A 13,043-nucleotide genomic window follows, 5' to 3' on the forward strand; every position below is an offset into this window, starting at 1 on the left:
TGTTTTGCTCAACGGTAATATGAATTTTCTAAAATTAAAAAAAAAATTGCGATCTAAACGTTTTTCATGATATACTTTGAATAAACTCAAAGAATTAAAATTAAAAATTAAAACACAACACGTTTATTTACTTTTAACTTTACACCTTGAGAGAATGAATATGACAATTTTCTATTGACATTTTTGATTGACATTTTATGGAAGTGTTATATGGGCTCATGTATATATTATTAGGCGCGTTCGATGACCGTTGTTGAGTAGCTCCGTGCGTTCAACAGGTTCATAGATGTAAGTTTCCGTTGTTAGAAAGCCAACCCGACTGAGGAAAACCGGAATAAGTTTATACAACCTAGAAAGACCTGTAATGGTCTTATTCGACGAACCAAATAATTGCATGATCAGAAATTAAGGCAAAAAATACTACAATGTCCCAAAGGTAGTAAACATTTCTGGTCATTTGTAAAAAACGTACGAAACACCACGTCATCCTTTGTTCCAACGCTCGTCCACAATAACACTCCCTATGGAAGCTCGATTGATAAAGCCAATTTGCTTGCAGCACAGTTTGCTGTTAATTCAACGCTACCGGAAAGTGTCATGGATCCTCCTGTTCTTGAGAGCGTAAATGATTCTATGGGACAATCTTCTTTCGCACTCGTGCAGTCGCAAGAGTACTGAAAGAACTTGACATTCACAAATCCACTGGCCCGGATAGTATCCCCGCTATTGCTCTTAAGAGGTGTTCTTCAACGCTTGCAAAACCACGTCGTAAGCTTTTTCATCTATCCTATTCTACAGGTCTCTTCCCGAGTGGATGGAAATCTGCATTTTTCCAGCCTGTCCATAAAAAAGCCCAATCCTCCTCCCCCTCAAACTATTGTCCAATTGCACTTACGTCTCTTCTTTCCAAGGTCATGGAAATGATTAATTTTCAGCCTAAGAAATATCTTGAAGAACGGAAGCTTCTTAATGACCGACAGTATGGCTTTCATAGAAATAGGTCCCTGGTGATCTCATGGTTCATCTCTCCGAACAGTGGAACAAATCTTTACATGGTTTTGGAGAAAGTAAGATTATTGCACTTGATATTTCAAAGGCATTTGATAGAGTTTGGCACCAAGCTCTCTTATCAAAAAAGCGTGCTTTTAATATTAATGAATCTCTTCTTCGTTGGATTAGAAAATACCTTTCTAACCGTTCAATACAAGTTGTATTGGATGGTGTCAAGTTTGAAATTCATAAAATAAATGCTGGTGTCCCCCAGAGCTCCGTTTTGTCTCCGACTCTCTTCCTTTTATTCATAAATGATCTCTTGTCTGTCAACTCTAATCCATTAAACTGATTCGCTGACGAAATAGTCTCAGCTTTTCATATTCGTTTTTAGATTCACATCCTTGTCCTTCGGATGTGGAACTTTAACGGCAGCGTATGATAAGCTCATTAAATTCTGATCTTGACAGCATTGTCCAATGGGGAATCAAAAACCGTGTAGAATTTAATGCTGCAAAAACTCAATGCTGTCTTCTGTTGTTAAAGCGTAACACACCCCCGATGCCACTATCTATGAGTGGCACTTGCATCCAAGAAACTAATCAACTGTCAGTACTTGGTACGTGTATCACAGATCACCTTTTATGAAACGATCATATATTTGGTATTGCCAAAAATGCTGCCAGGTGCTTAGGATTTCTCCGACGGTGCAAGAAATGTTTCACCCTTTCTGATCTGGCTGTAATATACAAAACCTTCATCCGTCCAAAGCTTGAATATAATACGCATATCTGGGCAGGTGCCCTAAAACAAGTTTAAATCTCTTGGATAGAATACAAAAAAAGGCTTTTGAAATAATAGGCGATAGAACTATAATCGCAATGTTTCATGCCTTTCGTTGTTTTATCGATATTTTTATAAACAATGTTCTGTTGAACTAGCCAGTTGCATTCCACCCCTTAATCGACTCAGCCGTAACACTCGCACTTCCAGGAATGCACATCAGTTTACCCTTGAGCTCAATTTCGGGCGTACTGTCAAGTATAGAGATTATTTCTTAAATCGCACATCGAGAATGTGGAATGCTTTGGCCAACTCTGTTTTTCACTTCCATTTTGATATTCAGAACTTTAATCAATGTGCACCGGTATCTCCTTTTAAATCCTTCCCTATTTTCCTAACGCTCGTACTGTGTTTAAATATAAACATATAATGGGTACTAATAACCCCTTGAGTGCTTGTGAATTATAAAAAAAGTGAAGACATTTATCAGCAACTGTCAAGTCGAAGATTCAGACAATATAAGGGACTTAATTTGCAATCAACTACATTCTTTAAACTTAAATTTTGACTAAGGCATTTAGTTAGTTTTTCAAGTGTCACAAATTTCAAACTTAAAACTTTAGTTCACTAACCTCATTTCAACGTACAAAAACTATTAAAAACATTGTTGTCTACAAAACACACTTTAAGCAAGGTACAATTCCATTACTATTTGCATTTTGTATTGAACTTATTTTTTTCTTTTGCAATTTGACAAGGAATCTTTAACACAGAAGATTAAATGGAATTGTGCAGAAAATAAATAAATCATATAGTAACCGTGTTTTGTTGGAAAATCTATCCATAGTACAGTAGGATTTTACAAGAATAACAAAAACAATATCCATAGTATGAATAACACCGATAAAAGTTAGAGTAGAATCTTACTATGGATTGGTTTTTGCCATTTATACGAGCCTCGAATGGATCTAATGTGATTTCGTTCTCAAATGTTGGTACGATTGATATTGCATTTCTATCTCGATGGCTGTGTTCGTTGAGAAGTTGTGCGTTTGAAATTATGTGTTTTCCATTCCAATCCAATCAATCTGTTACTGTTGATATTATTTAGTTTTGTTAATGAAAATGGACTAACTGGGCTTATTTTGCAAGAGAAAACAATAGAAAAGATAATTAAGATTTATTAAGTTTCCACCAAAGGTTTATCTCAGTTTAGATTAAATAAATCTTTTTGGTGTTTCCACCTCATAAGAAGATTTAAAAATTATAAAGTATGACAGCACCAGTGTTGCCATAATCTCAAATTTCATAATGCTATATTTCAAATTTTATAATGCTAGATCGTATGGGAGCTGAAAAAACAAAATGCTAAATTTTAAAATCCATATAAAACGTCCATATCGATGATTAAAAAACAAACATCTTCATTCTTCCGCACATTTTTAACAATCTGAGAATAGGCCTTATTTTCATCGCTTTTACTTTAAACAGCCTTTTTAGTATTGTTTTCAGCAGTTAAATCAGTATTTACTGTCTTTCTGGGTTTGTCTCTAGCAGATGTATTTTCGCTTCTGAACTCTTGGAATTTTTTGGCAACTGGGCAGCAACTGGGCAGCCTCTAGAGCTTGCTTTTTGATCTTTGCTCATAGGACAATTTTAAGTTGCATGTTTTCCTTTGCACTTTACACAAACAAACTCTCGGTTGCAGTATTTTTGGGTATGACCAAAAGCTTGGCAACGTTTGCACTGTGGAAGAACTTTAGATTTTCTGTGTGGTTCAATTTTAACAGCTATGCTCAAGATTGATCTTACTTTATAAATCTCCTCGAGACTTTATTTGCTGTCAAAAGTAAGCATGAATAAAGGTAGAAACCTCTTACTTAGTCATTGATTCTCCAGAGGAGTTTTTAATTGTCTCATTCTTAAATAGATTGACTACATCAAGGGCTTCGAAGCCTTTTTGTATAAGATCTGCAACTACTTCCTCAGGAGAGCACAAGGAATGAAGACTTCTGGCTACTACTTTTATTGACCTTATAGCTTTGTTCTCATATGAGTGCCATTGTATTTGGTGTTTGCACAGTTCTTCAGTGACAGATCTATACTCCTCAGCTGCTTCTACTGTGACTTTAAAGTTGTCTTTCTTGTACGATGTGTATTTGCAACCTTTTAAGTACATTTTTCTCTTATTTCCTTAAGATCTCCAGCAATTGCAAATATTGAGATCATAATTGGTGGTGGTGTAATTTTTGTGCTGCCTTTAGATTGAGATATTGATTTAGCAACAGCTACCACATTATTTGCTTCTTTAGTTCCTGTAATCAACTCTTTGTTATTTTCGGTTTTAGAGCTTTTCTGATTTCTTGAACGAGTCTGGGGACTACGTTTACGCTTCTTTGTGGTATGCTTATTTTTCTTTTTCTCAGTTTCAAACAAGAGCTCTTCTTAATCAGTTTGATATTCAGGTTCAACATATTTTGGACTTAACTGAAGGAAACTTTCTCTTCGAGTTTTTTCACTTGCAGCTGAAAACTTTGAACTAACACTTCAAGTTGTTTTCTTGCCGCTATTTCAATTTGCCATTCTTCAAAGTTGTTCTTTGATTTTAATTGGTCTTTTTCTTTGACTTTGTTGGAACTCTGTTGATCTATGATGTCGATCTCTTCATTGATCTTAGTTCCTTTTTCGCTGATGTTTTTAACATCTATAGTATTGTTTGAGGTTGTCGATGCTGTAACAACTGAAGTAAATTTTTTTGGGGGAGTTCTTTGCATCTTTAAACTCCGTCTCTCAATATTTTTAAGCAATAATTGGTCCTCCCCAGAAACCATAGGACCGACCTCGAAAGAGAGTGGATTTACCAGTTTCGCTGGAGTGCCACCTGGGGTATTTAATCTAGTCGTTTTGTTCATTGCCATAATTTGTTTAACTTAGTGTTCGTACCATAAATAGGTCAGTTACTTCTATCCATAGTTTATATTCAGCTGCCACACAGGGTACAGACGCTGACCAGTGTGCCGCATAATATGTGTCAGACGCTTTTGGGTTCAATCGTGGGCTGGTGCATTCAAAACGAAATTTCTGTTCTTTTGCTCCTAGTTCCTGAAAAGATAACTTAGGTGACTTAGCTCATGGATCCATTGGATTATCTGTTAAACCAAATCCTTCACACAGGTTTTTCCTCTCCGAAGGGAATCGAGTCAAATCAAGCTCATTTCAACCCGATTCAGGTATATAAAGAATTGAGGCGATCTTCAAGCTCGCTTCAACACCACATGTTAATGTAGTAGTCTACGAACAAACCCCCTCCTTAAAGCAATTGTTGAATGAACTTTTTTTTTATAGAATCTCAATTTCCAGATGTTTGCTTACCATTTCTTCTTGAGAATTGTCCATTTTATTAGTTTTTGTTAGTTTTTTTTGCTAAGTTATTAAAACATTTGATTTTCACAAAACTTTGTTCTATTTGTGTGTTTTATTTCATTATTATTCTGACAGATATTTGTTCCGTTGTACCAATTTTTAAATACAAAAATCTGGCTACTACGGAATATGGAATAATAAAAAACGTACTTAGTAATAAAGTTCAGCTTTCAGTTAAATGAAAAAAAAAACATTACCTATCAAATGTCATTGTGACATAAGTTGACTTGTTAGTTAGGGAGATTTTTCTTGACTAACTTTTCAATTAAATTGCCAATTTTTTGGCAGCTTGCCAATCAGATACTAGAACCTTGACTTACTTTCAAGTCCCTGAACCTGCCCAATGGCTGTCAGTGAAGATTGTTGAGATCGACAAAAATGTACAAGATAAGAAACGATATAAAAATCAAATTTCAGACTGTGATTTTTAAAATTTGATAATAATATGTATTAAATTTTAAATCAATAAGTGATACAAAAAAGTTATTAAATCTCACAAACTCATTTGGACTCATTGAAGAAAGTCTTTTAAGCCCACCTGTGCATATGCGTGGCTTAGATATACCCCAGGTTTACACAGGTACATTTACATGTAAGTATTTGGTTGTACCTGAATACTGAATCCGAAATCAAAATTCAAATCTTTAAACAGCAAGATCTTTTTTGCCAAACTTCAATGTTAATTAGAAATACCGTGTAATTGAAATCGCAAAACTCTCTCTCTCTGTCTTGAAAACAGACAATTAGCTAAAAGGTCAAACGCCTTACACGCCTTATAACTTACCCATGGAAAGAATATACATATACAAAGGAATACGACCGTATGACTATACAAGACGTCGTCGGTCGCTCGAGACAACGAAGACGATCGCGACGCAACTGGGTGCATACGAAACCAAACGTTAGAAGGCGCACGTCAGTTACCGCCAGCGGGCATTAGGCGCAAATTACCATCTCACTTCACACATACGTACAACTATTAATTACCAATGTGTACTTAATTAAAACGGTTTGAGATTACACCGCTTGATCGACCAATTCAGTGATAAAGTGTGTGCGCGAACACCTTTTGGCAATCCATGGTTCTCAGGATCAGGAGCCGGACTGGGAATCATCTGATGGAATACAGTAGCTAGGGAGCTATAGAGCATACTATAAGAGATTTCCTAAGTATATCGCTGTTTGTTTATACATAGTAGTTTATATACGAAAAGTGTCCGAGACTGCGACCTTTGTGATAAGATCAAGCGACGGACGACGACGCGACGGTGATGGTGGCGGCAGAAGCGCCCGACGGCCGGCATGGCAGTGTGCAAAGAAGTCCAACAAACCAAATGCGAGCCCATTAATTAATTTCCATCTATCGGCCATTTGCCCTCGGGAAAGAAAGATCTTCAAAGAGAGAAAAGACTGCTTTTTGAATCTACTATATCAGTACACATATACCTTCTACCTACCACACTGGAAGACTGGACACTGGAGTTCTGGGAGTTGGTTTAACATTAACAGCAACAAAATAACCATTTACTCATGTGCGCGGTGTGTTCCCGGTGCGAGCGCGATAAGATGCTGCTAATATTCAAGAACATTGATTTTAGTTGCACTCCCTATCGCTCGGACCGATCTAATTTTCTATATTGCATTATTATTAGCAAACGAATGCGGAATATAAATTAATGAAGTGTGGAAAATACCCAATAGGTCCGTTCGTTCCGTTGCTGTTCGTCAGGATATAGGGATTAGGACGCAACGGGAACCGTAAGCTCCAGCTATAACCCCGCACTTTATCTCAGCGATATGCACATTAATGAGTAAGCATTATAAGTTAAAGTAAACATAGAACAAAAATAAAACGAAACTCTTAGCTGTTCAGTGATGTTCAGAGGTCTGATGGTCATACCACAGAAGTCCAGCCAGCCTCTCTAAAGCATCGGCTTCACCTCTTTCCTGTCGTTTTCGTTATCAGTTTTTAAGATATCTGGCTCGTGTAAATTGACTCTGAAAACTGATAACCATAATAGGCGGCTTTGTTTAATTACTAAGCTCGTTGTCTAATGGTGTGAGACAGGTCAGTTTGGTAAGAGCGTGTAATTTTTGTATCATTTAGAACGTGTGGGCAGAAGGAGATATTTGAATTGGATTCCAGCGGTGAGCGAAAAAAGCTTATTGGACATTTTTACTTACTTAGTGACAATCGGGGGTTTAAATTGGTGTTTGGAAAAAGAATAATTTTTTATTTGGATCTGTCAAAATGTAAAAATTGTGATGTGGATCAAGCAAAAACAATATTAATTGATAATTTGGTAATTAGAACAAACAAATTTGTAGTTATTTTAAATTTGTTGCTTAAATTAGCCGTGTTTTTTTGGTGTTCCATAAATAGTACAGTGAGAAATTGCCAAAAAAAATGATCTACAGTAGGCCAGTTTGTATATTTGGAAGTTGATGCAGTTGCATATTTGCCAGAATAATTAATAACAAATTCCAAAAATTAGCGAAATTCAAATTGAAAGACCATTTGCATTTTAGAAAGTACTGTCAAACTTACAAAATTTATCATTTTTAAATCTTCTTGTGTGGTGGAAACACCAAAAAGATTCGAAACGCACAACCATTTAACGAACACAGCCATCGATATACAAATGCAATATCAATCGCACCAACATTTGAGAACGAAATCACATAAGATCATTCGAGACTCGTATAAATGTCAAAAACCCATTCGTAGTAGGATTCTTCTTTAATTTGTAGGTAGGTAGAGCGCTGTAGTGCGCCATTTTGATACCAAAAACTCGTTTGACCTGTGATAGAAAGGGATAGATTTATAGAGAAGCTTCATAGCGATTATGTTAAAGCCATTTTGTCGCATTGAGAAAAAAGATTAGGTCTCTAATCTTTGTGAAAGAATGCTTTTTCAAAGTATTTCATTCTAGTGTTTGCCAAAGCAGGACATTTGCAGAGGAAATGGATTATCGTTTCACTTTCTCTTTGGTCAACTTTTCTGCATGAACTCCTATAGGCCAATGTCCGGTACAAACCGCAACAATCCTGGCTATGTCTTGCCTTGGCCTGCATAGAAGATCGTTTGTACGGGTTTTGTTATAGGTGGGCCATATCTTCCTAGATATAATGCAGTTGGGTAAATTGCTCCACCTTCGGTTTGATTCAGTTTGGTAGATAGAAAATATTTTATCCTTCATAGCACCAAGAGGAATGTTAACCATTTCCGCAAGTGAGTTATGAAGGGCCGATCCTTGCCTGGCTAGCTCGTCAGCCCGTTCATATCCCACGATACCACTATGGCCCGGAACCCAGATCAGGGTGACACCGAGGTTAATATTCAGGCTCGCAAGCTCATCGCGACATTGCTGGACCAATTTAGATGAGGATGTTGGCGAGTTAATGGTTTTGACAGCTGCATGACTATCTGTAAAGATGTAGCCGCATTTCGGTTTTGGTTTGGGCTTTGTTTAAGTATCTTACATGCTTCCGTTATTGCCAGCAGTTCAGCCTGAAAAACGCTAGCAAAGTCAGGAAGCTTAAAGGATTTAGCTACATTTAGGGACTCAGAAAAGATCCCAGAACCAACTCCGCACTCCATCTTTGAGCCGTCAGTAAAGATGGTTATGTCGAAACCTATCGACACGATGTCTCCTCCCAATCTTCTCTTGATGGGAAAATAACCTTAAAACCCTTACTAAGGCTCAAAGTAGGAGTGCAGTAGTCAGTGTCTACCGAGATAATATCTGAGGGAATCAATTTCGTTGTGTTGCTGTGACCATAAGGTTTTGACAACCAGCTGTTTGATTCCTTCAGCCTAATAGCGCTGCAGGAAACTATGTATTTAATAAAAAGGTCGATTGGTAGAAGATCCAAAATAACGTTTAAGGCGTCCGTTGGGCAAGTACGAATGGCCCCTGTGGTGCGCACGCAAGCTGTTCTCTGAACCTTCTTAAGCTTATCAATATTATAGGCTTTGCTAAGAGCAGGCCAGCACACAATCGACCCATATGTTAAGATTAGACGTACTACGGCTTTGTACGTCCATAAAATCATCTTTGACTAAAGTCCCCACTTTTTGCCGAAAGTTTTGCTACAGGCGTAGAAGGCAACACAGGCCTTCTTAACCCGTACTTTAATATTTAGTTTCCAGTTTAGTTTAGGGTCGAGTATACTCGTAACTCCCAAATATTTTGCACTGGAAGACAATGATAGGATTTGACCGTTGAGTCGAGGTAGCGTGAAAGGCGGTACTTTAGTTTTGGTGGTAAAGAGCAACAGTTCAGTTTTACTTTGGTTAACTCCTAGTCCACAACTCGTGGCCCAGCTGCTAACTTTCTTCAAAGCTGACTCCGTGATTTCACTAATCACAGAGGTGTACTTTCCTGACACCAATAGCACCAAATCATCCGCATAGGCTACCGCTTTTACTCCACATCTCCCTAATTTAACGAGAATTGTCTCCATGACCAGAAGCCATAGAAGAGGCGAAAGGACACCACCCTGGGGTGTTCCCCTCACGTGTTTTGTTGCGAGCATGGAAATAATCCATTCTCGAATGAAGTCTTCTACACCGAACTTAACGAGCGATTCTTCTATGAATTCGGTTAGGACGTTGTTAAAAGCACCTTCTAGGAAGGTGGCAAGAGTAAATTGAGTAAAGAGAAAGTGCGTCTTCATCAGTAGCTCAAGAGATTCGGCTGGAGAGGCTGTCCAGTTTCCATATGGCTTTTTTAGAAATAAAGGATTACAATGTTCCTTCGATAAAACTTTGCTGAGCCTTGCGGAGTCCTTTATGTCTTCGATTGATTGACAGTATTCTCTCCACCCTTCTCTTTTGGCAAGGGCTTGCTTGTAAATTTTAAGAGAGTCTTTATACGGTTGGTAAAAATTGTCCTCGTCGTTTTCCTAAGACTGGACAGTTCTTCATTCCACCAAGAAGGAAGCGTTTTACGGATATATTTTACTGGACAAGAGACTCTAAAAGCTTTACTTATAGAAGTTTCAAAGGTTTTCACCTTTGATTCAAGGTCTCCTATCGATTCTGTGAGATTCGGTAAGTTGCTTAGTTTGGAATTAGCAATTTGACTGAATTTCTTTCAGTCAGTTCTTTTGGGATTTCTATAAGGCGGAGGGTCTTTCGACTGGAAATTAATTTGAAAAAGAATACACTTGTGATATGAAATCGATTCAAAGGGGACACTCTCCAATTCTCCACTAATAAATTACGGTTGTTTACTAAAGTAACATAAATCACATCCTCCCATCCATCATAATTTTCCGAGTTCGGAAAGACGAAAGTGGGAGTATTGTCTCTGTTACAAATGGTCATAATATTTTCAATAATAAAATCAAAAAGAGACTTACCTCGTTCGTTGATCTCAGAACCTCCCCAAAGGTTATGCCGAGCATTTGCGTGGCCTCCGAACAGAAGGTTTGCCTTTTTGATTTTAGATTTTGCATTATGCATTATGGGCAAAGTAAAAAGAGGCCAACAGCAAACCCTGTGTATTCTTATCTTCAAATCTGACAACTGTCAGATCGAAAGTGCTAAAATTTGGACATAAAAAATCTTTTAAATATTTCTTAGCTAAAATACAAGTTCTGGGATTACCTTGGCCTTGATCTGCGGTTTTTTAAAAGAGGTCGTATTGGTTGTCTTGGAGGCCGCGCACCTTGTAAGTACTGTGGGAATTTTATAAATAAATATCAACTGAACGCGCATAGAACAGTTTATAAACGAACCTTTTCTGCCATTTATTATGATATTTCAAAGTATCATTGTTGCCATTTTGAATTCTTAGCTTTAGTACAATATGTGAAAGATAGTACGCGATAAAATTTGTTTACAGTAAGCAGAATCTCTTTAAAGCATAGAGCATAAAACTTCACTAAGTATTGCATATAAAAAAGGTTCTTAAATTTTGCATAATTGAATCTAGGGTAAGCTTCTATTTTAATCATAGCCAAAATTATTAAGTAGCAAAAAGCTTCTGTACTACATCCAATAACTTTCTACTTTCATGCAAAGTTGAATTAAATTAGCTTAAGTACCTATCCGAAGGCGACCAAATAATAGAAAACCTACGTTCATAAGTAGTTAAATATATTCAACTACGAGGGTGACAGCCATAAAGAAAAAAGCAGTACAAAAAAAGAAAAACAGTCATAAGGAACAAAATAAGAAATCAGTTGTTTCCACACACCAGAGCCAAAAGTTCCTTTAGGTCTTTTAAGAACAAGAAGATGCCTTTAAATGCACACAAAAAGAAACAACAGAAGAAAAACAAAATAACATTCATAAAATCAAGACTTAATGGGCATTAGGATAAGTACTGTCTGCACATTTTAAAATAGAAAATTGCGAGTCTAAAAATCCTAACTGTATAAGTATGAAAATTTAAAACAAACGCACAAGTGTTACAATTTTATTACAGTGTTATCCATTTTGCGGTTTCAAAAATATTTTTTTTTCATGATACTCACTTTTTATTATAAAGTTTGAATGTTTACATTATGTGTAAAAACTTCATCATTTTAAATATGTTTATCACGAGAATTGTTGCAAGCATCGATTCTTTGGAGGTGATTTTCGACAACTTTTTGACACATATTGGGCGGTACCTCAGCCATAACTTGACGAATGTTGGTTTTTAAATGCTCAAGAGTTAAAAGTTTATCTGCATAAACACGGTCTTTCACGTAGCTCAAAATTGAAGTCCTGCGGTGTCAAATTGCATGATCTTAGTGGGCAGTTGATATCAAATCGCTTGATCTTAGTGGCCAGTTGATATCAATAGTCAGTACGACAAAAAATTGTGTGGCATGTGGCCTCTTCAATTACTTCAGCATTCTCAGAACCCCAAATACGACAATTTTGCTTACTAACATACCCACCGAGTGAGAACTGTGCTTCGTCAGTGAATACAACGACGACGTTGTTAACCGTCAAATGCTTCAATTGTTGTGTGAGCTGGATTTTATATGGGTGTACATAGGTGTAGATCCAAATGCAAAATACGTCATAATATGCCGTAAGACAGTCCTATTTCCTTAGAACGACGAGGAATCGACACATTTTCACTTCGGCGGCATTTTCACTTACAGCAGCGATATTTTCAGTGCTACGAGCGAAACAATGATGCCTTACAGTATATAAAGGGTGTCCCAAAATTAACGCAAGATTTGAATTTGCCGCCATTTGTGCAGTGAAGTGTTGGCAACCCTGAAAAAAAAGCAATTTGACAGCTAACAGTATAAGGTTATTGAAAATGGAGCGTTACACGATAGAACAACGTGTCTTCATTATAAAAGAATATTTCAAAAATAGTGAAAACTTGGCGGCTGCAGTTCGAAAATTTCATACAAAATATGGTCGGAATAGTGTTTTAACTTCGTCAACTGTGAGGAGATTAATTGAAAAATTCATGGAGACTGGATCCGTTGGAGACGCCAAACACACTGGTCGTCCAAAAACAAGCCGTTCAAATGTGAATGTCGAAGCAGTGCGTGAGAGTGTTGCTGACAATCCAGGAACCTCAATTCGACGTCGTGGACAAGAATTGCAAATTTCAAGAACCTCTCTACAGCGTATACTCACCATAGATCTGTGTCTTCATGCTTACAAAATTCAATTAACACAACAATTGAAGCCTAATGACCATGGACAGAGAAGAGAGTTCGTTGAATGGATTATTGAACATCAACAAATGGAGCCTGATTTTTTGAGCAAAATCATTCTAAGCGATGAAGCACATTTTCATCTTGATGGCTTTGTCAATCGCCAAAATTGCCGCATTTGGGGTTTGGAGAACCCACATGTGATTGTCAAAAAACAAATGCATCCA

Source organism: Eupeodes corollae, chromosome 2 (assembly GCF_945859685.1).
Source record: "Eupeodes corollae chromosome 2, idEupCoro1.1, whole genome shotgun sequence".
NCBI classification, from domain to species: Eukaryota; Metazoa; Arthropoda; class Insecta; order Diptera; family Syrphidae; genus Eupeodes; species Eupeodes corollae.